The 24,912-nt window shown below is 42.8% G+C and overlaps 1 protein-coding gene across 10 annotated transcripts in view; it reads left to right on the forward strand.

Annotated features, from left to right (window-relative positions):
- Positions 1-24,912, forward strand: part of POFUT3 (protein O-fucosyltransferase 3) — a 259,490-nt gene that overhangs the window by 116,529 nt on the left and 118,049 nt on the right. For all 10 annotated transcript variants that reach the window (XR_014063101.1, XR_014063098.1, XR_014063103.1 and 7 more), the window contains one exon: positions 24,542-24,745. The gene's annotated coding sequence lies outside the window, so the exon portion shown is untranslated. The remainder of the gene's footprint in view (positions 1-24,541; positions 24,746-24,912) is intronic.

The following is a 24,912-nucleotide window of genomic DNA, read 5'->3' on the forward strand; positions in this document are numbered from 1 at the left end:
AGGTGACATCTGAGCTGGAAAGAAGGAATTTGAGAGAAGGAAAAAAGGGTGGGCTTTCTCGATAGAAGAACCAGAATCAATAAGACACAGAGCGAATAGTGAGTAATCGGTTCTGATTAGAACAGAGAAGGGAAGTGAGGGAGGTTAGAATTTAAGGCTGTCCCAACTTGCTTCCCAGGTGGTGCTGGTGGTAAAGAACCTGCCTGCCAGTGCAGGAGGAGAAGGCAATGGCACCCCACTCCAGTACTCTTGCCTAGAAAATCCCATGGACGGGGGAGCCTAGTGGGCTGCCGTCTATGGGGTCGCACAGAGTCGGACACGACTGAAGCGACTTAGCAGCAGCAGCAGCAGCAGCCAGTGCAGGAGATGCTAGAGACGTGTGTTCGCTCCCGGGTCGGGAAGATCCCCTAGAGGAGGGCATGGCAACCCACTCCAGTCCTCTTTCCTGGAGAATCCCATGGACAGAGGAGCCTGGCAGGCTAAAGTCCCTGGGGCTGCCCAGGGTCGGACATGGCTTAAAGCAACTTAGCACAACTTGCTTCAACTCACTTTTCCAGCTCTAAGGATTGCCATCTTTATACTTATTGACAATGAAAAGCCATTGAAGTATCTGAGAACACAGTTTAGAATATTTTAAAGGTATTACTCTGGCAGAGGGAGAGTTGGAGGAAGGGGAGAGCAGAGAAGAGTGGGCATTGGGGCAGGATTTTGCAGCAGTTCAGTTGAGAAGTAATGAGTGTCTGAGTCAGAGCGTGACAGTGAGGATGAGGATCACAGTGGCTCTGAGAGGTAGTGAAAGTCACTGGATGGTGGTAAAAGCTGAGTAAGAAAGATTCCAGTACAGCTTCCAGCATGGTCTACTAAGTAGGTGATAAGTGCTATGAAACATGAGAAGGGAAACAGATTTTGCAGGGGAAGAAGGAGACAGACAAGAGAATAATAATGACCAACATTTATTAAGCTCCAGGACTTCCCTGGTGGCCCAGGGGGTGGTTAAGACTCCACCAATGCAGGGAGTGTGGGTTCAGTTCCTGGTCAGGGAACTAAGATCCCACATGATGCATGCCCAGAAGATAAAATAGTAATAATAATTGAAATTTTTTAAATCGTTTACTCATTTTGGGAGTTCCCTAATGTCCAGTGGTTAACACCTTGTGCTTCCACAGCAGGGGGCACTGGTTTGATCCCTGGTCAGGGAACTAAGATCCCATGTGCTGTGTGGTACATCTGAAAAAAAAAAGTCTTCACTGGGTACCAGTACTTTTCTGAGTGGTTTGCGCATATTAATCCATTTCATCCTCAAAACAACTTTAATAGATACTATTAAGTATCACCATCTTACAGATGAGAGTAGATAACAAATTTAGTTTTCTGTGTGTCAAATTTGAGGTACTCATTCGAATATCAGATGGATGTACAATATGTGTGTGCGTGCTAAGTCTCTTCAGTTGTGTCTGACTCTTCGCAACCCCAAAGGCGAAAAGTCTGGCCTTTCCCTGCCAGACTCCTCTGTCCATGGAATTCTCCAGGCAAGAATACTGGAGTGGGCTGCCATGCCCTCCTCCCGAGGATCTTCCCAACCCAGGGATCGGACCTATCTCTCTTACATCTCCTGCATTGGTAGGTGGGTTCTTTACCACTAGCGCCACCTGGGAAGCCCAAATGTACAGTCGGTTTTTGGAAATTTCAGTCTTGAATTAGGGAGGGGAGTTTTGGCCGGATACTTGAGAGTATTCCATGGATAGTAATCTTTGCATCCAGAAAGTGTCTGGGGGCGGCATGCCCTATTATAAGACTGAGAGAGGCCCTGGGAAACCAGAAACTCCACCACTGAAAGAACAGGGAGGAGAAGAGTGTGACGGGGATGGCTGGCTGCTCACTGTAATCCATGTCCTCTTCTTCCTGGGCAAGTCTCCCAGGCTCCCTTGCAGCTATGTGTGGCAGATTGCTAGCAGGAGGATGTGTGAGCCAAAGTGATGTGGCCATAATCCATGCAGCATTTCATGTGGGCTTTTCCATGTTCCTTTCTCTTCCAGCTGACTGGGCTGGACACCTTCAGGGAGACTCTCATATGTAGTTAACAAATCCTCCATCAGCCTGGGTCTCTAAGTGACTACATAGAGCAGAGCATTCCACACCCTCATCACCAACCAGGATGACTTGAGATTGCACTGGGCTCTTAAGTGAGTAAGGAATACGTGTCTGTTGTGATTGAATCATATAATTCTGAGTCTACTCTACAGTAGTTACCTACCCTAACCAAAGCAGAGAGAACTGCAAAAGACATTAAGAAAAGCAAGGAGGGACAAGAATTTATCTCTGTAGTTGCCTCTTATGCAGAACTGTTATTTCTTTCACAAGGGAGCATTTGGTTAGGTTTGATCCAGTGACTTCCTTTATTATAAAATTTGTCACAGAACAGGTGAAAACCTAAATCCTGGGGTGACATTTTTTTTTTAAAAGCTGTCTTCCCAAAATCCCTTCCCGAGCTTTTGATTGCATCTGCTGTCACTCTTGAATTAGGAGCAAGTCTTGGGTGAAACTTGCCCCACACAATGCTGCAGCAACAAGCTTATTGCTTCCTTTCAACCATCTGACTTGCACATGCTCTACTCTGTACAATCTATCAGGGTCCCCTTTCTTTGCAGGCACAGCGCAAAGTGAAGGTCAATCAGCACATAATTGTAGGAACATTGCTGTGTTGAAAGCAGACTTCATTACCCTCTGTAAGTGCTACCTGATATTGACTGAGGCATCATAAGGAGAAAAAAAAGCTTAATGCATCCTGCATACTTTGCAATGCAATGTATTGTGATTACTGTGGAGGATGTATTAGAACTTTGGTTGAAAACGAAGCACCTTTCTAACAGCATTTTTCAAAGAAATGTTGTAATGGGTTTTGCAGACACAAAACATACTGTCCAAATCATCAGAACCCACATTTCCTACATGTTCTAGGATCAGCTGCTAAGTCACGATTCAGGCACATGCTTTACTGCACATTGCAGTTCAGGCCACCTGCAAATGTGAACCTTGTTTGTGTGTGTGTGTGTGTGTAAGTGTGAGCAAGAGACCTACAGAGACTGGACAGGGAAATGAAATGCCCAAAGGGAACCCTAAATAGACCTCATCCACTTGTACAATTGGCATCCTCAGTGTTAAGATGAACTTGGGTGGCAAAACACTTAACTGTCATTTAAACAGAATAAAGTCCCACATAACAGAAAAACCTACGTTGAAAGTAAGACCCAATTCACACTGAGCTCCATGGGAAAGAGAAGGAATTGAATGTGCTCCTCCCTCTTAAGCATATCCGAGAGACAGCCAGTCTCGTAAATTTCACATCAACCTAGTTTGGCCTCTAAACCAAATCTGCCGTAATGCTATTTGTAGATATAGATTGCTGTCTTTTTCATTACCGTTATCAAATGATGCATTTGCGGCTCAGCTCCGAACTCCTTGACCCATTAAGTGGATTAGATTGCCTGTTGCCTTTGTCCTTTTAGCTTTTGCTTTATCCTCAAATATTCCACCCTTTTATTCTATGCATCTAATATACAGGCATGATTCTGCATGGCATGCATACATATGCCTGCAATTCCAATTAGCCCGGCGACCCCAGCCCTTCTGTTTTTTTAAGAGGACTGTGTTCAAATCTCTCATCAGAGTCATCAATCCTTGCCTGCAGCACAGCAGCAGCTGAAACCCTCTGAGGAATGGCATGTCACAAGCCCAGCTCAGGGCTCCTTGTCGAGCTACACTCAGCAAATTGAAGATCATGCTCCCTATTAAGCTCCTGGCTGGTGCATCACGGTAGACTCATTTTCAAGAGCAGCTTACACCCCGCACCCCACTTCGTCTTGTGCATGATAATCACTACTCTAGCCCACAGGAGCTGCAGCAGAAAAAATTAGTTCAGGATAAGTCTTGATGGTATTATTAATGTGAAAACAGAGGCTCTTGTATGGCTCAAGAAAAGCTGGGGGAAAACAATTGATGAGAGAGGCAAAAGACCAATGATTCAGTCCTGACTCTTGAAGCCAAGGGATAACTCCAGTGGGCTTCCATGATTGGCCAAACATTTATTGAGGGTCCACCATGTGTGATGGTACTATGTTGGGTAATGGGGATTTAGTGGCTGAGTGAGACAGGCATTCTCAGAAGCAAGGATAATGTACTACTCAAGGAGCTGTAGAGTTGGGCAAGTAATCATAGTAAAGAGCAGTAGCAATTGCTATGATATGTGCACTTAAAATTAAACATTCAGAAGGGGCCCCTAAGGTATTCTTGGGAAATCAAGGAAGACTGCCTGGAGGAGGTGACATTTGGGTTGAGGCGTGGCAGAGGGGTAGAAGAGCTATTTTCCTAGGAGAGCTCTGGGTTTTTGGTAGGTGATAAAGAGTATTTGGTAGCTTGCCTCCACCATTAGCTGGAGAATCCCATGGGCAGAGGAGCCTGGCAGGCTACAGTCCATGGGGGCGCAAAGAGTCAGACATGACTAAGTGACTAAACACAGCACAGTTGCTTTACAATGTTATATGAGTTTCTGCTGTATAGTAAAGTGAATCAGCTATACCTATACATATAGCTCCTCTTTGTCACCAGACAGCACTGAGTCAAGTTCCCTGTGCTACACAGTAGCTTCTCATTAGTTACCTACTTTATATGTAGTATCAGTAGAATCCCTCTATTTTAAGCTTCCCAACAGACATTTGTTAAACCACGACTGAGACTCCACTTAAATCCTCCTCGATAACCCGGAACTGTTTCCCCAGCAGACCTTTCTCTCTTACGTGCCTGTATTTCCTAGATTCACCTGCTCTCAAGAGTGACATCTGAGGAAGGTGTGAGAACACAGCCCCCCTCACCTCCAGACCTCCTGTTCCTGATCGTCGGTGTTCTCTTGACTTCTTATCCAGCTTTCCCTGGTGTTGAGCGGAGAAGTGTGGGACTCGTGGCACAAAGAATTGCTTTGCAAGAGCTGCAGATTGGCTCTGGTGGTTAATCTCCCATGGAAACCATTTGTTTAAGCGATTAAGAATTTGGGTAGAGGGCATTTCTAGGGATTAATGGCCAGGTGTTAAAAACCTGACTGCTTACAACCTTGTTAATGAATGTTTAGCAGCAGGAAATGACCCGCTTCAAGGTGACTGATGATATTTACTTGGAAAATTAGATGAACAAGGGCACAGGTACATTTTGAGGGATTCAAGGCTGACAGTATAGAGAGGCTGACAGTATTCTTAGGCAAGACTAGCTTCTGGGTTTGCTCATTGAAGCATTTTACTCTTGGTTTTACACAGAGGAACTGTTCGTAAACATTCTTTTAAGGGTATATAAAGGGCTAAAGTCAAGAAATGAGAATTATTTTGGTATCACCGCTGTTCAGATATTTAATGTTCAGCAGGAATATGAAATTATGTGAGGCAATGGAAAGCATAATCAAAATTTAGCACCAGGGTGCTAAATCAGATGCTGTCATTTCTTACCTGCGTGACCATGGACAAGTCATTTCACTTCTAAGTTTATTCGTGTGTAAAATGAGGCTTGTGGAAAAAGTGATCCCAAAGATATTCCCAGCCCTGTCATTTTGCAAGTATAGCTGCAGATTATTAAGTCATCTAAAGAAAATTTGATGCAGTCAGAAATATGATATTGTATCAGTGTAATGCTATTTTTTTTCTGATGCGGCCAAAGAGTTCTGCACATACTGGTCACGTGGGCTACTTGGCCACCTGCTTGCATGACTGAATGGGCTGCCTGTGAAATACCATGCTTCCCACTCTTGCCAACCCTGTCTCAGAACCTGATGTTCTCACCCTCTTGCTGTTCCTCCTGGTCTTGTCCGTAGAAAGCCTTTGCTATGAACGAATCAGGAAGGATAACCCATAAGCCCAAAATCATTGGGAAGGGTTTACTTCATGGGTGCCAGGTGTGGATGAAGGTTCTGAATAATGGAGGAGCTATTGGCAGAGAGAGTTGGCTTGAGTGGAGATACCACAGTATGAAGCCTTTGGGAAGTTCATGGGGCTGGAAGGGAAAGATGGGACCCTGAGGCGTTCATGCCTCTGTTACAGTGATACTTGGATGGCCTGGACTAAAGAGAGGTCCCCTGTCTAACAGGGGAAGGCAAGTCAGGAGTTAAGGTCTCTTTGTGGGATTCGAATGATGACATTCTTTTTTTCCAAGAACAATCTTCTGCAATCAAGGACACATTTCGCATTTTGTGCATTGCATCTGAAGCTATAAATTCCATAGGCGTTGTATGGAGCACGGAGACCACTCGAATCACCAGGATCCCCTCAACAGCTCTGTGCAGGAGGTGTTATTGTCACCACTTAGCAGGTGAGAATATTGAGGCTTGCCTCAGATAAATCATGTTCCCAAGGTCAGGCATTGAAGTCAGATACGATTTTTTGTCTGTCTGACTCCAGGACCTGTTATATCACACTCTTTCTCCCCTCCCAGGGAAAACACAGAGCCGATAATCTGCCGCCAAATAACTGGCAGTGAACTATGAATTTATGTATTTAATTTTAACTCCAAATGGAAGCTAACCCTTCCACGGTGTCACCATGAGCCCAAGTGCTTCCCACGTGTGACCTCATTTAATGCTTGCAATGTGCCTTGGACACAGCTACTATTATTAACTCCATTTTTCAGATGGGAAAAAGAGTCACAGAGCGCTTGAGTGGCTTATCCAAGATTCCACAGCCAGTAACTGGTGGATTTCAATTCTCATGGCATCGACAATTAACAATATCTTAGTGCCTCTTTTGATAATGTGTCTCTGTTGATTCTGGAAGGTAAAGAGTGAAAGAGAACACCAGGAAAATCGATAAAAGATTGGATGTGGAAAAGGTTTAGCCTCCACACCACATGGTTTCGTTTTCACAAGGGGGAGCAGGGCAGGGGCAAGGGAGCATGAATTTTCTGTGTGACCCCACCCTCACCAGAGAGGCTGGAGGGCCGGCACCAGCCCCTTCTCACTCAGACACAGTGGGATTCACCTCTGGCAAGGGAAGCAAAGGACAGAAACATAAGCTGCCATCAATTGATTTCTTTTTAAACATTAGAGGGGAAAAAATAGGCAGATGATAACTCAGCACTTTGAGGCTCTGCCGATTGGGATAGTGTTAATCAAATCTGTAGGGTAAAGTGGGCAGCGTTAGATGGAGCAGAGAGTCATGCCTAGAGGTCGTCGCATGCTGTGTGTTCTGACTGCTGCAGCTGCTACCTTAACTGGTTTAATTTTTCCCAAAGCCAATAAAATCAAGGGGGAGGAGACGCCACAGAATGGATAGAGCCCGGGGCTGAAAAGTTAGGACGTGTAAACATTTCTTAGCACAGTCTTACTGATTCTAGGTTCTGTATGAGTCCATAGTGCCATACGGTTATTTTTAAAAAGTGGGCACAATTGTGTTTGCACTGTCAGTCGTAAAGTACAGAGAATAAAGGCCATCGGAGATGATGGTCCTGTTTTACTCTGTGTTCACCCAGAAGAGGGTACCAGTTCCAGGCACCATAATCGGAGAGGGTATAGCCAGAGCTGGGCCTCCAGAGTACTTGCGATGATTCACCCCAAAGAGAAGGGAGGCTTATGACTGGGGAGGGGCTAAAGGCTGGAAAAGAAGCTGTCCCAAATAGTAAAAGGAATTGACCTTGGGCATTGGGGGGACAGCGCTTTCCTAGAAAATCAAAACAAAAAACCTACTGCTACTTAGAACAACATGTAAAGTTTGTACAATCAAGTACTCTTTTATTTCAATATGAACTTTTATTTTTTTAAATTTATTTGTCTGTGTTGGATCTTTGTTGCATCATGAGGGATCTTTCATTGCATGGTGTACCTGACACAGAGTAGGTTCTCAGTAGATATTAATTAATAGCAGGTGTTAATAGATGAGTGAATGAATGAATGAAGAGACGTCAGCACAGAAGTAGTGAGATATGGAGCAGACAGGGTAGTACACGTGTCTCACTGCCTGGATGCTAGAAGCACAGATGACTCTGACCAGGGGAGAATGCGAAGGTCTCATTAGGTGGAGGTTGAATTCAATGATCATCTTTAGACCAGTAATTTTATGAAACTTTGGGGAGATGAAGAGAATGAATGGAAATTGCTTTCTGAAGATCTGATATAAAGTATGGCTCTGAGCTGTTGCCACAAACTGGACAAAATGAAGTCTACAATGAAACATAAAGGTTTTCCATTGTGGAGGAGCTCGCCATCAGGGTGGAAAAGGAGCTTTCTTAGTTTGAGTGGTCTTTGGTGCCAGGAGAGATTTTTGAAAAATTTTATTGGAATATAAAAACCCATGAAACTGTTAGTGGAACTACCCTGTCACAGCTGAAGGTTAACAGTAGGGAAAGGCTTGTGCCCTTTCTCAATATTCTAGGGCAGTGATCCCCAGCATTTTTGGTACCAGGGACTGGTTCCGTGGAAGAAATTTTTCTATGGACAAGGCGGGGAAGGTTTCGGGATGATTCAAGTGCATTACCTTTATCGTGCACTTTATTTCTATTATTATGACATTAGTTCCATTTCACATCATCAGGCATTAGATCCCAGAGGTTGAGGATCCCCGCTCTAAGGAAATCCTTTCTCTTCCTAGCTTCTAGTGGTTGCCGGCTGCCCTTGATGTTCCTTGGCTTGTAGACGGATCACTCCAGTCTCTGCCTCCATTGTCACATGGCGCTCTCCTTGTCTGTCTTCTGTCTGTGTTAAAACTTCCCACTTCTTTTTTGTTTTAACTTTTAATTTTGTATTGGAGTATAGCTGATTAACAATGCTGTGATGGTTGCAGGTGAAGAGCAAAGGGACTCAGCCATATGCATACATGTGTCCATTCTCCCCCAAACTCCCCTCCCATCTAGGCTGCCGCATAACATTGGGCAGGGTTCCCTGTGCTATATGGTAAGTCCTTGCTGTTTATCCATTTTAAATATAGCAGAGTGTACATGGGAGTTTGGGATGGACAGAAACTTCCCACTTCTGGTAAGAACGCTGAACATCGTATCAGGGCTGTCCCTCATCTAGTATGCCTCATGCTTTACTTGATTTTATGTCTGCAAAGACCTTTATTTCCTAATCAGGTCATATTCAGAGGTTCTGGGAGTTAGGACGTGAATATATCTTTTGGGGAGAGAAACAATTATACTCACTACAAAAACACATGAAAAACACTCGACTGGGCATCTGAGCCTTGGATGAATCAATTTTTTCCTGGAAGGTCAAACTTTGCCTCTCACTCTGACTTTGGGGGATGGTGTGTGTAGTAGGAATGGAAGTCCTTTTGTTATCTCCTTCCTGTATTCAAAAATTGCAGGAGAGTTCACCCTCCTAAACTTTGACTTTGTAGGAAAAATAAAACATGAGTGAAAACATAAACCAATTTCATTTCAAAGTCTTTGCTTGGGTCTTTGCCTAACCAAGGTACAGCTCTCAGGGGCCAGATCTCTCTATAATGAGATTGTAGTTAATATTATGGTTGCTTCTCCTTGGACGAGAAACTGCTGATCGCTTTCCCTCTCCCTTGCCAGCGATTGGCTCTAGCCAGTTTGGACTGACGCGATGTGTTTATTCTTCATTCATACAACAAATACCTATTCAGCTTCTATTACTGAAGGTAACAGAAGGTAATATCTTTAGAGCCAGATATCTCTAAAGCGTGGCTAAAAATCCCCTATGTGTAAGATTGTGGCCTCTGTGAATTATTGACTTTTTCTTTTTCTTTTTTTTACTTTTAAAGATCAGTTAAAAAGATGTCTAAAAGATCATGGAGAAAAATGGAAGTCTGTTCAGAAAATGAGAACATGCAGATAACTTTCATTTGACACGCAGGTCTTCATAACTCTGCTGAAGGTGCTGAGGATATGGTAGCAAATAGGACAAGGCAGAGAATGGACTTGTTTGAAGTTTTTGCAAAGAAAAGCCAGGGTCCCTCTCCCAATGGATATGAACAGGGATCTGTCACTGTCACAGATGTTGAGTTTGAGAGAACCAGCCCTACCATAAAGCTGATGCTTTATTCTTCAGAATAGAGGAAGGGAAAGAATCACTGATGACATGGTTGAGTAACTGAACTGACCAAACCTTCTGTCATGGCATTCTGTATTATGAGAAAATGAGTTATGAAAATAAACATTGCATTGGGTTTGGGTTGAGTTTCCACCTGTTGCCTGCTAAAGCATCTGACACAGACATCATCTCTTTTGCTTTTCTTAAGTTCTGCACAGCCTGAGAGCCACGGGAAAATCAAGGGTTGTAGACTTGCTCTGCTTAACGTTGTCTTGACTGTGGGTTGTTGTAGGAGACTTTGATTGTGTTTTGAAACAGGAGAGGTTTGCCAAAAGTAGAGCACATATGTGGGCAGGGAAGCAAGGCTAGGAACTAAGCTGTGTCTTCAAGGGAACCACGTCTCAAATGCTTGTCTTCGGGGAGCTTTTTCTGTAAAGCACATAATTTAAAACCTCTCCCTCTCTCACAGTAATCCTTTTCAGTGATCTTGAATTCAGTAAAATCTCAACAGCCTTGAGCTAGGGGGGTGGAATCCTGGGAGAAGAAGGCGAGGGCTGTAAGACATATCACCTGCTTGCATTCATCACCAGCTGATGCACCTGAGGTTAGGAGTCCAGGCAGGCACGCCAGTGACCAGAGGCTCGTGGTCAACAAAAGTCAATGGTCACTCAGTCATGGAGACTCAGGAGGGAGCAGAGCATTGTGAGGAGGCAGCTGCAGTGTGAAACTGACTTACAAGAAATGAAACAAACCTGCCTTTCATGAAATATAACAGACTGTACTCACCTTTGAGGGTTAGAGAAATATTGGCATTATATTTACCAAGAATTTAAAGAAGAAAATGAACTATATTTCACACCCCTTACATTATTAAATTAAGGACTGTCCTTGTTAGTTTGCATTTGTCATCCTTTGTCCTCTGGGCACTTTTAGAAGGTGCCTTTCCAGTAGTTAGATTGCACGCAGGTGTGTCCTGCTTTGTGGTGTGTGCAAGAGGCAGGTCTGCATTTGTGTGAGTGTGAGCTGTATAAATAAATATTCAGATACTTTAGGAATTTATGTCTGGAGAGATCATCTCCTGTCTCCTTCATCACCCTCTATCTATCTCCTTTTAAGACCATCTCAGTTCAGTTCAGTTACTCAGTTGTGTCCAGCTCTTTGCGACCCCATCGACTGCCGCACGCTAGGCTTCCCTGTCCATTACCAACCTCTGGAGCTTGCTCAAACTCATGTCCACCGAGTTGGTGATGCCATCCAACCACCTCATCCTCTGTCATCCCCTTCTCCTCCTGCCTTCAATCTTTCCCAGCATCAGGGTCTTATTCCAAAGAATCAGTTCTTCTCATTGAGTGCCCAAAGTATTGGAGTTTCAGCTTCAGCATCAGTCCTTCCAATGAATATTCAGGACTGATTTCCTTTAGGATGGACTGGTTGGATCTCCTTGCAGTCAAGGGACTCTCAAGAGTCTTCTCCAACACCACAGTTCAAAAGCATCAATTCATACATATACACAATGGAATATTACTCAGCCATTAAAAAGAATACATTTGAATCAGTTCTAATGAGATGGATGAAACTGGAGACCATTATACAGAGTGAAGTAAGCCAGAAAGAAAAACACCAATACAGTATACTAACACATATATATGGAATTTGAAAGATGGTAACGATAACCCTATATGCAAGACAGAAAAAGAGACACAGATGCATAGAAGAGTCTTATGGATTCTGTGGGAGAAGGTGAGGGTGGGACAATCTGAGAGAATAGCATTGAAACATGTATATTATCATACGTGAAACAATGCCAGTCTAGGTTCGATGCATGAGACAAGTGCTCAGGGCTGGTGCAATGGGATGACCTAGAGAGATGGATGGGGAGGGAGGTGGGAGGGGGGTTCAGGATGGGGAACACATGTAAACCCATGGCTGATTCATGTCAATGTATGGCAAAAACCACTACCATATTGTAAAGTAATTAGCCTCCAACTAAAATAAATAAATTAATTTTTTAAAAAAGCATCAATTCTTCGGCGTTCAGCTTTCTTTATGGTCCAACTCTCACTTCCATACATGACTCCTGGAAAAACCGTAGCTTTGACTAGACAGACCTTTGTCAGTAAAGTAATGTCTCTACTTTTTAATATGCTGTCTATGCTGGTCATAGCTTTTCTTCCAAGGAGCAAGAATCTTTTAATTTCATGGCTGCAGTCACCATCTGCAGTGATTTTGGAGCCCAAGAAAGGAGTCTGCTCAGAGCCCGCCATTCCCAGTGTTGTCTCCAGCGTTTGCCTCCAGATCTGTGATCTTGTCTTCTTTATTCTGTTATGTTTTAATTGTAAATGTGATCACTCTTCTGCCATTCCTTTTTCTTCTCCTCTCTTGTTCAGTCCTATCTCCTCTTCCCTGTGTTTCTGTTTATCCCTAATAAGAATGGCATACACTTCAGTAACAGACAAACTGGCATTGACATTTTTGTTGTTTCCGAAAAACATGCAGAAACAAATTCCCACACACTAGAACTCCTATTAGGAGAATTTGTTGTTGTAGAAGGATTATTGTAACAAAGAGAGAGATGACAGGGATGAGGGGGCCAGAGAGGCTGCTTTTATTGATGTATTTGTTTATTCTTTTCCATATCTTTATTCTTTGTGTTTTCTCTAGTATTTTTCTTGCTTTTTATTTCTTGCTTCACATTTTGTTGTTGTTCTTCCAGATTTTATCTTGTGTTTTTTGTTTTTTTTTAAAAAGATGCTTTCTTAAAACATTTGGCTATTGCATTAGTTTGCTAGGACTGCTGTAACAAAGTACCACAAATTGGGCAGCTTCAATAACAGGAATTTATTGTCCTGCAGTCTGGAGGCTAGAAGCTTAAGATCAGATGTTGCAGGACTGATTTCTTCTTGGAACAAGAGAATCTGTCCCATGCCTCTCTTCCTGCTTCCCCAAGCTTTGCTGGAAGTCTTTGGTGTTCTTTGGCTTGTAGAGCATCACCCTATTGTATGCCTTCATCTTCCCATGGAGCTCTCCCTGGGTGCATATCTGTCCAAATTTTCTCATTCACAGGTCCTGAGAGTTAGATATCAGCCTATTTTAGGGAGATACAATTTAACCCATAACCAGTAGCTTGTGATTAGTCACACGACCAGTTTTCTATGGGGACCCAAACAGTGCCCAACTTTTTTCTTTGCATGCCAGCAATACATCAGGGATCTCTTAGGGGCCATCAAACTCAAACATTCTATGGTTCTATTTGTCAGAGATAAAATTAAGTTCAAGTCATGAACCGGGTCAACAGATTCACATCAAAGTAGTGATGCTCACATGGTCACAGAGTTATAGTTTTGGAATAAAACTCTCCTATCATTTCCTATTTTTAATCCTTTCAGGCATAGAGAAGGCATTGAAAATAAAAGGATAAATCATATGTAGAATGGGGACTGGTGATTAAGCAGGAGAATTGAGTCTTGAAGACCTCCCTTAATAGTAGAAATGCAGACTTCCCTGATGCTGGGAAAGATTGAAGGCGGGAGGAGAAGGGGACGACAGAGGATGAGATGGTTGGATGGCATCACTGACTCAATGGACATGGGTTTGAGTAAACTCCAGGAGTTGGTGATGGACAGGGAGGCCTGGCGTGCTGCAGTCCATGGGGTCACAAAGAGTCGGACATGACTGAGCGACTGAACTGAACTGAACTGGTGGTCCAGTGGTTAAAAATGCACCTGTCAATTCAAGGAACACATGTTCCATCCCTGGTCTGGGGAGATCCCACATGGTTAGGGGCAACTAAGCCCTCACGCCAAAACCTCTGAGCCCGCACATCTTAGAACCGTGCTCCACAACAAGAGAAGCCATTGCAATGAGCACTGTGCACTGAAATGAAATGCACTGTGCAATGAAAGCCTGTGCACTGCAACTAGAGAGTAGCCCAGCTGGCCGCAACTGAAGAAAGCACGTGCGCAGCAACAAAGACCCAGCACGGCCAAAAATAAAACTAATAAATAAATTTAAAAAATAGATACACACTCAGAAAGTAGTAGAAGTGCTTGAAACCATGGTGACTTAAAGAAGGAAGCATTCCTTTAAATGATCATGGACTTAAAATTTCCCCTGCTAAGTAGCTGGTTGGCTTTATTTGTAACTGGCTCTTGGCTGAAAAAAATTTTTTTTTTTTTTACCCATAATCACCTAAAGGATAATATGTTTTCAAACTGTGATCAGAGTTCATGAGACATATTTTAATTTACTGTTTGAACTTACTCCATTTGTAGCTATTTATATTGCAGCAAGGTATTTTTTTAGAGAGAGAGCACTTAGCAGAGGCTTAACTTAATTTTTTTTTTTTTTTGGTATCACTATATTTGTATGCAAGTGTAAGCTTGATTGAGGATATATAATTACTTGGCTGTGCTCTATAGTAATGTTCTACATGGCAGAGAAAGCTGTTATTTTTAGCATCCTGAATAAGGATGTTTTCCTTTCTTAGCCTCAAGTCTTCCCTGCCACATCCACCCAAGTTAACCTTGATACATTATTGATGTATCCTCAATATTCAGTTTCTATATATAATTTTTAACCAATAAACTTTTTAAAAAGATTTGAGGTATATAATTTTATCACTCTGAATTCTGATGTATCAGGCTAGCTTGGCTTCCAGCTTCTGTAATCCCTCTTTTCCAAATGACTGTGGCCACAGGACTCTCAAACAACTACATGCTAGTCTTTAGGATGAATTCTGGGCTCAAAAGTAGGTCAAAATTATGATTTTTGTGCCCTCATTGTGAGATGAATTTTCAAGTGACTTCTAGGTTGCCCCGGCTTTATTTTTTTTAACATTGAGTTATATGAGCTGTTTGTATAGTGTGAAATTTCATCCCTTGTGAGTTGCATCATCTGCAAATATAAATGCTCTTTTACAATGAATTATTATTGTTGTTGTTGTTCTTATGTCCCTAAAAGACAAACATTTAGTGACTGAACACAAGGGTGATAATACACTTTCATTACCTCGCTGGTAGAATACCTATGTGGTGCCTTCTAGGATTCAGTGGTTTCTCATTTAAACAGGTCCCTTGTTATCCTTAAAGACATCATGGTTTCAGAACAATGTCTGTTTGGTCTTTGAGGTGCCCTGTTTTGGAGACTGAATCCTGATAGTGGGAGTTTTCTCCACAGCTAGTGAAACACCACACTGAGTCAGGCTATGCCCTATTGAACCATCACTCTTGGAGGAGTTATTTCAACAGAGGTGCTCCTCCTGGGCCAATAAGATAGCCAGGTACCAGCTCTTTAGCATATGTCCCACATTTTCCGAAGGATTCACACTGAAAGTTAAAGGAAATAATAAAGTAAGCGAGTCCAGAGAAGCGATTTATAAGCCAGGGAATGGAATGGTCTCTATATTCGGCTCTTCTGGGTTGAGGATTTAATATGTACCAGGCACTGTACTGGGTGTTGGGTGTAGAGATGAATGAAATAGATGTGGTGCCTACACTTCATGGAGCTCACTGTTGGGTGAGTTTCGGGATTGGAGACAGGTAGGCTACTTAGTAGCTAAACATAAATCCATAATTATAAAATGAGAACATTCACCAAAAAGAAACAAACAGCCAGCTGTCATGAAACACAATGGGGTGGGGATCAGAGAAGGCCTGTTTTAATCAGTAATATTTAAGATGCAACTTGGAGGAGAAGGAGATAGTCATGAAAACACATTCCAGACAGAGAAAATGACAGAACAATAACTCTCAGGCAGTGATAATGGTAGCTAGTCCAAGGAATTAAAAAGAGGCAGTTTGGTTAGAGTGTAATGAAGGGACAGGAGGAGTGAGTCAGATAAAGTGAAAGATACAAGCAGGGGGCCGGATCAAGGGAGGTTTTCTGGGTGTGGTACTGAGTTCCAGCATAGGCAAAAAGGAAATGGCGAATGGGTGAAAGAAAGCCGAAGAGGACACTGCGTTTCTTTCTACTCTCCCTGCCTTCCTTCCTCCCCTCCCTCCCTTTCTAACTGTCTTCTTTCCTTTTTTAATGAGTGCTTACTATGTGCCAGCATTATTCTAGTCACTGGCGTTACCAGCTAAACAAAAGGGGTAGAAATTGAACCTTGGTGTATCCAGCTTCCTGTCAGGAGGTCATTGACCTAGCCCAGTGTAGCGGGAGCCGGGTAGGGGTGGGGTGGGGTGGGGATGTGATGAAGCAGTGGGAGTGAAGATGGAGAGAAATGAGAGGCTCTGACATCCCTCCTTTCCCCCTCTAGAGCCCCCTGCCACCCGTGTCCACTCGTGATACTTCCACGACTGATGTTTCATCCAGCTCCTGACTTGGGTATCACAGAAATCATTCCTTTAGCTCTCCATCTTGACCTCTCCCTTACCCAGCCGTCTCCTGCTTCCATGTCTCATTTCCAGAAAATGATGATGATGAGAGAAAGAGAAGGCAAGAGAAAGTACAAATCAATACATGAATTAGAACATGAATCAAGTGAAAGGAAAGAAATGTTTGGGGAAAATGGCAGATGGCAGAATGCCAGCATCAGTGTGCCCAATGAAGGAGGAAATGGATGATGTTTGAGGAAAAGGATGGATTAACCCTGTCCACTTGGGGAGATTAGGTGTAGGATTTTAGAAACTCAAGTTCCCCATTAATTTTCTGGTTCTGACACTGATGGTGGACTGAATCTTGGGACTTCTACTTTAGCTTTAAAGCAAATGACATGTATTGTTAGAAGGCGTTATAACCTAGAAAGGGGCACTTCCCCAGTGGCTTTCTTCTGATGTGGCTCCTGAGCACTTAATAATATGCATAGTCTGGATTGAGATAGAGTGTCACTGGATTTGATGACTTAGTGCAAAAACAGGACTGAAAATATCTGGTTAGTGATTTTTATATAGATACGTTGAAATGATATTTTGAGTATTCCAAGATAAGAGAAATTATTAAAATGAGCTTCCCCTATTCTCATTTAGCGTTTTTCAGCGTGATGGTTAAAAAGGTAAATGATATATGTAGCTTTCATTATGTTTCTATTGGATACTAGATGATAATAGTAACCAGCACTTAGTGAGCACCCAGTGTGTTCCAGACGTTGTACTAAGCAGGTTACATGTAATTTTTAATTTTATTCTTCACAACAAATATAAGGGTACATACTGTTATAGTTCCTTTTTTACAAATAAACAAACCAAAGAATAGAGGGATTAGGTGACTTCTCTAAGTTCACACTATTGGATTGTGACAGTGTGGGGATTCGAGCACAGCCAGGCTGGCTCCAGAGCCCACGCTCACTCATTCCACTGCCTTTCCTCTCGGTGTTCCGTTGAGAGCTGCTTCAGCATCGTACACCACGCTGATGGGCGTGGGTTTAAGAGATTAAAAAGAAGAGACGAATGAGAGACAGTAAAGCGAACTCCTTCAAGGAGCCTTGCTGCAGAGGAGAGCAAAGGAATCAGATATAAGTTGATGGGGAGAGTGGAGTCAACCTTCCTTTTCCTTTTCCAAGATGAGAGAAGGACTGGCATGTGAGTATGCTGGGAATGACCCAGTAGAGACTTAAAAAAAAAAAAAAATAGGTGATGTAGAAGAGAAAGGAGAATTTGGGAGAGGTTCTGGAGCAGATGGAGAGCGTGGGAACCGGTATGCATGTGGAAGGCGTGGTTTTAGACAGGAACATGACAAGGTGAGCCATTAACAGATGGGAAGGCAGAAGATAAGCTGTGGAAGTCTGTGAAAAGTGACCGTTTAAAATTTTTACAACAGAGCTCCAAAGAGCTGATCTTTTAAAATTAATTGATTGATTGATTTTTGGCTGCATCATGCAGTATGTGGGATCTTAATACCCCAACCAGGCATTGAACCCATGCCTCCTGCAGTGGACGCATGGAGTCTTAACCACTGGACCACCAGGGAATTCCCTACCTCTGAGTGAAGTAGGAAGTAATGCTATCGACTGGCAGTGAAGATGTTGGAAGCGTCATGGATTTCAGGAGGTAAGAGAATATTTGGAATAACCTGGGAACATGAGGCCAGTGAATGGATTCTAGAGAGTGATGGGCATTTCATAGGCAGCAAAGCCAGAAGCTTTACGGATAATAAGTGACTGTTTCCTTTTTTATTTTTTAAATGGGATGAAATTTGCCATCTATTTGGTTGAAATGAGTCAAATGCTGGTCAGATGGGGCCGTTGGCAAAAGAGAAGGAAGGAGATGGTTTTTTAAAAGCTGAGCCAGAGCTGGGCATCAGTGATGAAAATGGACTGGTAATTCATCTGCTTTATTACACTTGTAGTGAATGCTTAACTAGCTCTTAAAAAGAGAGAGAGGGGAAGAGGAAGAGAGAGAGAGTGACACATGGCTGTATTAGAATTTGGAGACCTGGGAAGATGTCACTCTGCAGATTGAAGCACTCTCGCTGTGGCCGTCTGGATTAGAGAAATAGATGAACAGCTCCTTAACTGATCACAGTGTGAAATGAAAAAGCTCTCCCAATGTTCCGCCTGCAGGTCTGTCACGTTAAAGTTTATTTCCAGGTTTGGAACCTTCAGAGCTTCCAAATAAGAGAGAAAAATACAAAAAGAAAAGAGAGCCCAGGTGAAAAATGGTGATGACGTTTCGATGAGGATAGGCTGTTTGCTCACTGGGTGGGAAGCCTGATAAACTGAAACCCCTCCCTTATGAGTTCCCAGAGAGCTCAACTGTGACCGTAAGACACCAAGTAATATCAGAAGGCTGGAAGTTATCAGAAGAATCCAGTCTAATTCTCTCTAGAGAAAACAGGAGTGATGATCAAATTTTATTTACTTTCAGGACTTGGTAAAACTGTATAAGTAGGTTTCTGTATAACGCATAGGCTTAAGTGTATTTCGGGGGCTGAATGCATCATAACATACCTCACACCTTAGTCTTCTAGATTTTCTAAACCTTTTTGTTAAAAGTAATGAAAGTGGATGCTATGGGTAACAATTTCTTTAGTCTGTTCACTGCTCTTGTAATCTTGTGCTTAGACCAAGATCTGGCTCGAACAACCTCCTGGGCTATTAGACTCTTCACCCCAGTCTGGCAGCCTGGCTCACCACCTCTGGAGGGGCTGATTATACACCCTGCTCTAAACTACTTAGGAAAGCATCTGCTTTTCTTTCTTCTGGAGCAAAATTATGAGCCCATCTGCATAGGTTTGGGGTCATCTTTGTTATCTTTCTGTTTTAATTCAAAAGTATGGAGACTGTCCGCTCACCAACAGCATGGACCAGCTGGCTTCCTCCCTGACCTAAGGAAGTAACACATATAAACCTCATAGATTCATCCTCAAGTATCAGAGTCAGGATTTGGAAAACTCTTGTTGTTGGATAATCTATGGTTGAAAAATCTACAGGGAAAAAAGATTAGGGGACAGAAAATTTACCTAGAGGCAGATGTATTTTCCAAAGTCCTTATTCCAATATAGTCAAATGTACAGATAATAAAGAAGTCTAGATAGGGGAATGTCAAAGAGCTTAAAACAGTAATAAAATAGCTCTTAAAATAGTAATAATTAATACTGTACCAAACATGACAATTGAGCTTTCATGCAGAGATGACCTCTGAGAAGACTTGTGGCTGAGAGTAGGGAAGGAGGGAGGGTTACAGTGGGGATGAGGAACCCCCAGGGCCCTCTTCCTCTATCTCCTGGATGTTCACTCTCTGCGATCCTTTCTGGAAGGTGTATCCCATGCTTGTGGCTTTAGCAGAAGGTGCGGTGTGAAGAGCTTGAGGCTCCTGAATGAGCTTTCTCCTCCTTTGAAGAAAATATATTGGGCGGGCAAACTCATCTCTTTAAAAGAGCTCTTAGCTCCTCTTTATTGGTTGTAATCAGCCCTTTAACCTCAATCCTTTGGGCTTTTATTTTTACCTGTGTTCAAAGTGGAGCCTTTGAGTGCTAAGTTTTAATCAATCGATTTCTTTGGAAGTTTTTTTTTTTCTTTCCAGTCTTCTCTGAGAAATGCTGCCCACTTGCTTAGCTAGTCACCGGGAAGGGTGGGTGAGGGGAAGATTCCTTTTCAACATGAGGGTCTCCACCCACCTCTTTGCCATATTAGGTGACAAGGGAAGCAACTTAAACTTCTTCTTTCAGAAAAAGTCACTTCTAGCACTTATACAATAGCTGTAGAGTCTTCTTGGCAGCAAACCTTCTTCTGAATGCTTTCATGTAGTGTCTCTTTTAATACTCAATTCTGCTGGATGAAGCAGCTATTGCTATTTTTTTCAGTTTTACATATGAAGAAGGGCACAGCAGAGGGGAAAAGTAACTTGCCCAGGATCATATGCTAAGTGGTAAAGCAGGGCTTGTATACAGCCTTCTGATTCCAGGCCTTTCACTGTCATCCTCTCTACCAGGCTGCCTCCTTATGAAGCATTGTTTATTACCTCTCCTTGTCGTGATCACACACTCCACACTCATCTTACTCCCCAAACTTGCCCAGTAGCAACATCTCACAAAGCTACCAGATTACAGAGGAGTAGCACAGAGTCATCTGTATTCATGACAGAGCACGGAGATAATCTATGGTCTGGGGAGAAACACATAGAAGGATGAAGGTAGAGGTGAGAGCCTCTCAGACCAACTGGGTTTCATGAGATTGTTTCATAAGAGAACTTTACATTGATTTAGAGTGACTTTCGTGTGATGACCATAACTCAAGTGGCTGTGTAAAAAGTATACAAAAGTAAATCTGCAAAATATCTAAATTCTTTTAAGAGAACGTGCAGACTATTTTATGTGTTACTGTTAAGGTCTGCCCCCATTGATAACTGATAATTTTTTGAAAGAAAGAGCACTAGTCAAATGATCTAATCTACCAGTTTTTGCAGTTGACTTAGACCTACTTGACCACCTCCAAGGTCACAGAGCAATAATACTAATAATTGATTGACTTCACATAGATCTACTCTGACTTTATTTCTTCTTCTTAGAAATATTTGCTTATTTATTTGTCTGCACCGGGTCTTAGTTGTAGCACGAGATCTAGTTCCCTGACCAAGGATCAAACCCGGGCCCCCTGCATTGGGAGTGATTAGTCTTAGCCACAGGACCACCAGGAAAGTCCCACTTTGTTTCTTTTTTTGTCTCACTTTTCCTTATTAGCCTTGTCATACTTTACACACCATACAAATCCTCTGGAATCCATTCTTTAACAAGAAATGAGTGATTAGACTCTCTGTTTCATAGCTCTTTTGGAGCATAAAATAGATAATAAGAAAATGATTTTGAAGCAATGGAGTTTCAGTTTATTGTTGTTCCTGTCCCCTAGAATGTCTCTTCTTCCAATTGGTGCCTAACACTTTTTCCTCTTATTTTTCCCCAAATATTCTATGATATTTGTTCACATTCTGATTACCATCCATTTTCCAGGCAGTAATATTGATTGCTCTATGATATAAGAAAATTATTTTATGTGTGCCCACATAGTGTTTTCATGGTTTCTCCCATTATTACAATAATCTTTCCTGGGTGTTCTTCCTTCTTTAACCTGTCATCCTATCTTCACTTTCTGGAAAATTCTAAGTTATCCTCCCATCTTTCTTATTTTGCTTTCATAAAAGGAGGGAGCTCAGAGCTGTCTGATGACATTTTAACCATTTTATCTCCTTTCACTTACAGAATAAGAACCTTTGCTTATTTTCTGTGATCAGAATATAATCAGCTTTTCACCCTCTGATGATTCAATATTGTTGGGAAATCGTTTGGTTTATGAGTCCTTCACAGGAGAATGCATCCCAGTCAGTGCGATTTTTTGAGTGACGATAGGACAATATTGGTTGAGAAAGTACACTCATCACACACTTTGCCCTTTAAAATTCACAATTTTCCAGGGTGAAATAACACGTTGTGTCATTTAAGTCTCAAAGGAAATAAACAGAAGGGCCATTCCTCACCCAGGCTAGGAAATCGAGATTCCTCTTATTACACCCTTGGTGGTAAAAATGTTTAAAAATGCTGAAGATTTTTATAATTTTATTTTGTATCCTCTTAATAAACACAAGGATATTTCTTAGTATTCTAAAAACTTGAATGTTGATAAATACAGATACAATTAAACGATAGTGAAGCAGTACTAATGAAATCCAATATACTTGAATTTAGTAAAAAAGCCAAACTGAGGAGTTTCTAAATGAAATTTTAACAGATCTACTTGTTAAGTTAGGGGTTTATTCCCCTGCCATGACCTGAATATAATAAGACAGACAAGCAGGAAAGAACAATGCTGGGAAAATATTCAAAACTGTAACCAACAGATGGAAATGAAATTTTTGGTGAGGAGTATGCTGTTTTGTACACAGAAGTAAAAAAATAACGTTGTGCAGTTGGAACTCGTATAATGTTATAATAAACCAATTTCAATAAAAAATAAATTTAGAAAAGTGTGACCACGGATGCTCCCTAAAGGTAAGGAAGCTGCCTTATTAGTTGAGGATTTTGACTGTCTGGCCTTTCTCACAAGGCCAGAGTCAATGCTGGCATAAATCTCTTTTTAATGGAGTGATAGGAATCTAGTTCTCAAGGGTTTAAGAGGATATACTTTTGTCATGTGTTCGTATTCATGGAGGTTAATTAATGTTTACACAAAGCAAATCTTGTTAATAGAATTGTTCAGCCCTTTGTAAAAAGAGGACACTGAAAACGTGTCATGTGGAGCGCTTTGGAGTTTGAACAGCCATTGGACTCACAGCAATACCTCAGTTTTGTGGGGGTTTTTACAGAGAGGTGTTCTTGCTCCATCTTACCCTCCCGCTCGCGTCCTTTACTCTCCCTGTGTGTGCGTGCTAAGTAGCTTCAATCGTGTCCGACTCTTCGTGACCCCATGGACTGTAGCCCACCAGGCTCCTCTGTCCGTGGGATTCTCCAGGCAAGAATACCGGAATGGGTTGCCATTGCCTTCTCCAGGGGATCTTCTTGACCCAGGGATCGAACTCACATCTCTTGCGTCTCCTTTACTGGCACATGGATTCTTTACCACTAGCGCCACCTGGAAGTCATCTTTAATGTATATGTGTGTGTGTTAGTCACTCAGTCGTGTCTGACTCTTTGTGACCCCACCCACTGTAGCCTGCCAGGCTCCTCTGTCCAGTGGGATTCTCCAGGCAAGAATACTGGAGTGGCTATGTTGCAGGAAAGAGGACCCTTTCCAGGGCCCAAAACTGGGCTCTTGTCCTAACACACAGAAATGAATTGTCTGAGGAGACGCATGTGCTGACAAAGCATGAGATTTTATTGGGAAAGGGTGCCAGGGTGGAGAGCAGGAGGGTAAGGGAACCCAGGAGAACAGCTCTGCAGTCTCGGGATTTATGGTGAGGGGATTAGTTTCCGGGTTGTCTTTAGCCAATCATCTGACTCGGAGTCCTTCCTGGTGGTCCCCGCCTTGTTCAGCTAAGATGGATGCCAGAGAGAAGGATTCTGGGAGGTGGTCAGACATGTGGTGTCTCCTTTTGACCTTTCCTGAACTCTTCAGGTTGGTGGTGGCTTATTACTTCTGTGTTCCTTACCAGGACCTCCTGTCCTAAAACAACTCCTGCAAATGGTTACTATGGTGCCTGGCCAGGGTGGGCGGTTTCAGTCAGTGTGCTTCCCCTAACAGGTAGACATTTCCTTCTCCAGGGGATCTTCCTGGGAGTTGAACCTGGGTCTCCTGCACTGCAGGCAGATTCTTTACCATCTGAGATACTAGGGAAGATCAATATATGTGACACACATATATTATATACACATTTATACCGTATATAATCATATATACACATATGATATATAAATGTATATGATACTTATGTCACGTATATTTGTCTATCTGTCTTTCTTTCTGTTTATCTATATTTGGTCTATCTTTTTCCTGTAGCGAAATGTCTGGGCTTGACCTCTTTAACTATAAACTTTGATTTGGAGCTGTAGCCTCCCCCCAGTGCCTCTTTGTTACACAGATTATTTGAGAGGAGGGACGATTAAAGGCTTGACTCTGAAAGAAACTTTGATTTCCCCTTAACTTCCTAAAAGAACTTGCATAGAGAGTCTGTTCCTGGAATAGGGCTACCCCAGATACTTCAGTAGAAAGTATGGACTCAGTGTGGTGCGGGAAACCCCTAGAGATCAGGGTCCACCCTGGGTCCCACTGTCTGTGCAAGCCCAGCAAACGTTGATTTACCAAACATTTGCTGCTCCATCTCCATGTGAATTTCCTTCCTCCCTCTTGAAGTCCCAAACGCCTACCCTCAACAGCCTCTTTTGTCTTTAGCTGAAGATGGTGTTTAAGGTGAGGGCTTGGGCCATTTTGGTGAGTTGCTGTCTTTTCCTGGGTCTCTCCCATGGATGCATATTACTGAGTGTTTAATCTGTCTCATGTCAATTTCATTCTTAGACCAACCAGAATCACCAAGAAGGGTAGAGGACAACCTCTTCCTCCCCAGCTGATGAGAGATGGACCGCTGGGCTGGGACTCAAGTTCGGGCACTGGGAGGCCCATCGCAGTCTAACTTGTCTCCTCATCTTCGCTCCTGACAGCTTTCCTGTCTCCTGCCCCTGATGAGAGTAGCCGAGAGGAAGGGAGCCCACGCAGGTGCCCCTTCAGGCTGAAGCAGGTGAGTCACCCGACAACACCGAGTGAAGCCTTGAGAGGATGCTACTTGGGCCAGAAGAACCTCGGGGTAAATGGGTCCAAACTGTGCCTGTGGACCCCAAGAGAGGCTGCCAGACTTCCTTGCCAAGGTGAGTTATGTGGTCAGGAGGGCAGATTCAGCTGAGTGGACCTGGTGATAAAGCAGTGTCCCGAGGGCACCAACCGTGCCCGCTGGGGTGTATGAGTCTGAGGGGCAGAAACGGTGGGCTGGGGAGTCATAGGCTGGAAATAGAATTAAGTCGTCATGAAGAACAGG

Source organism: Giraffa tippelskirchi, chromosome 8, assembly GCF_054371585.1.
Source record: "Giraffa tippelskirchi isolate mGirTip1 chromosome 8, T2T-mGirTip1v1.2.pri, whole genome shotgun sequence".
In the NCBI taxonomy this organism is placed as follows: domain Eukaryota; kingdom Metazoa; phylum Chordata; class Mammalia; order Artiodactyla; family Giraffidae; genus Giraffa; species Giraffa tippelskirchi.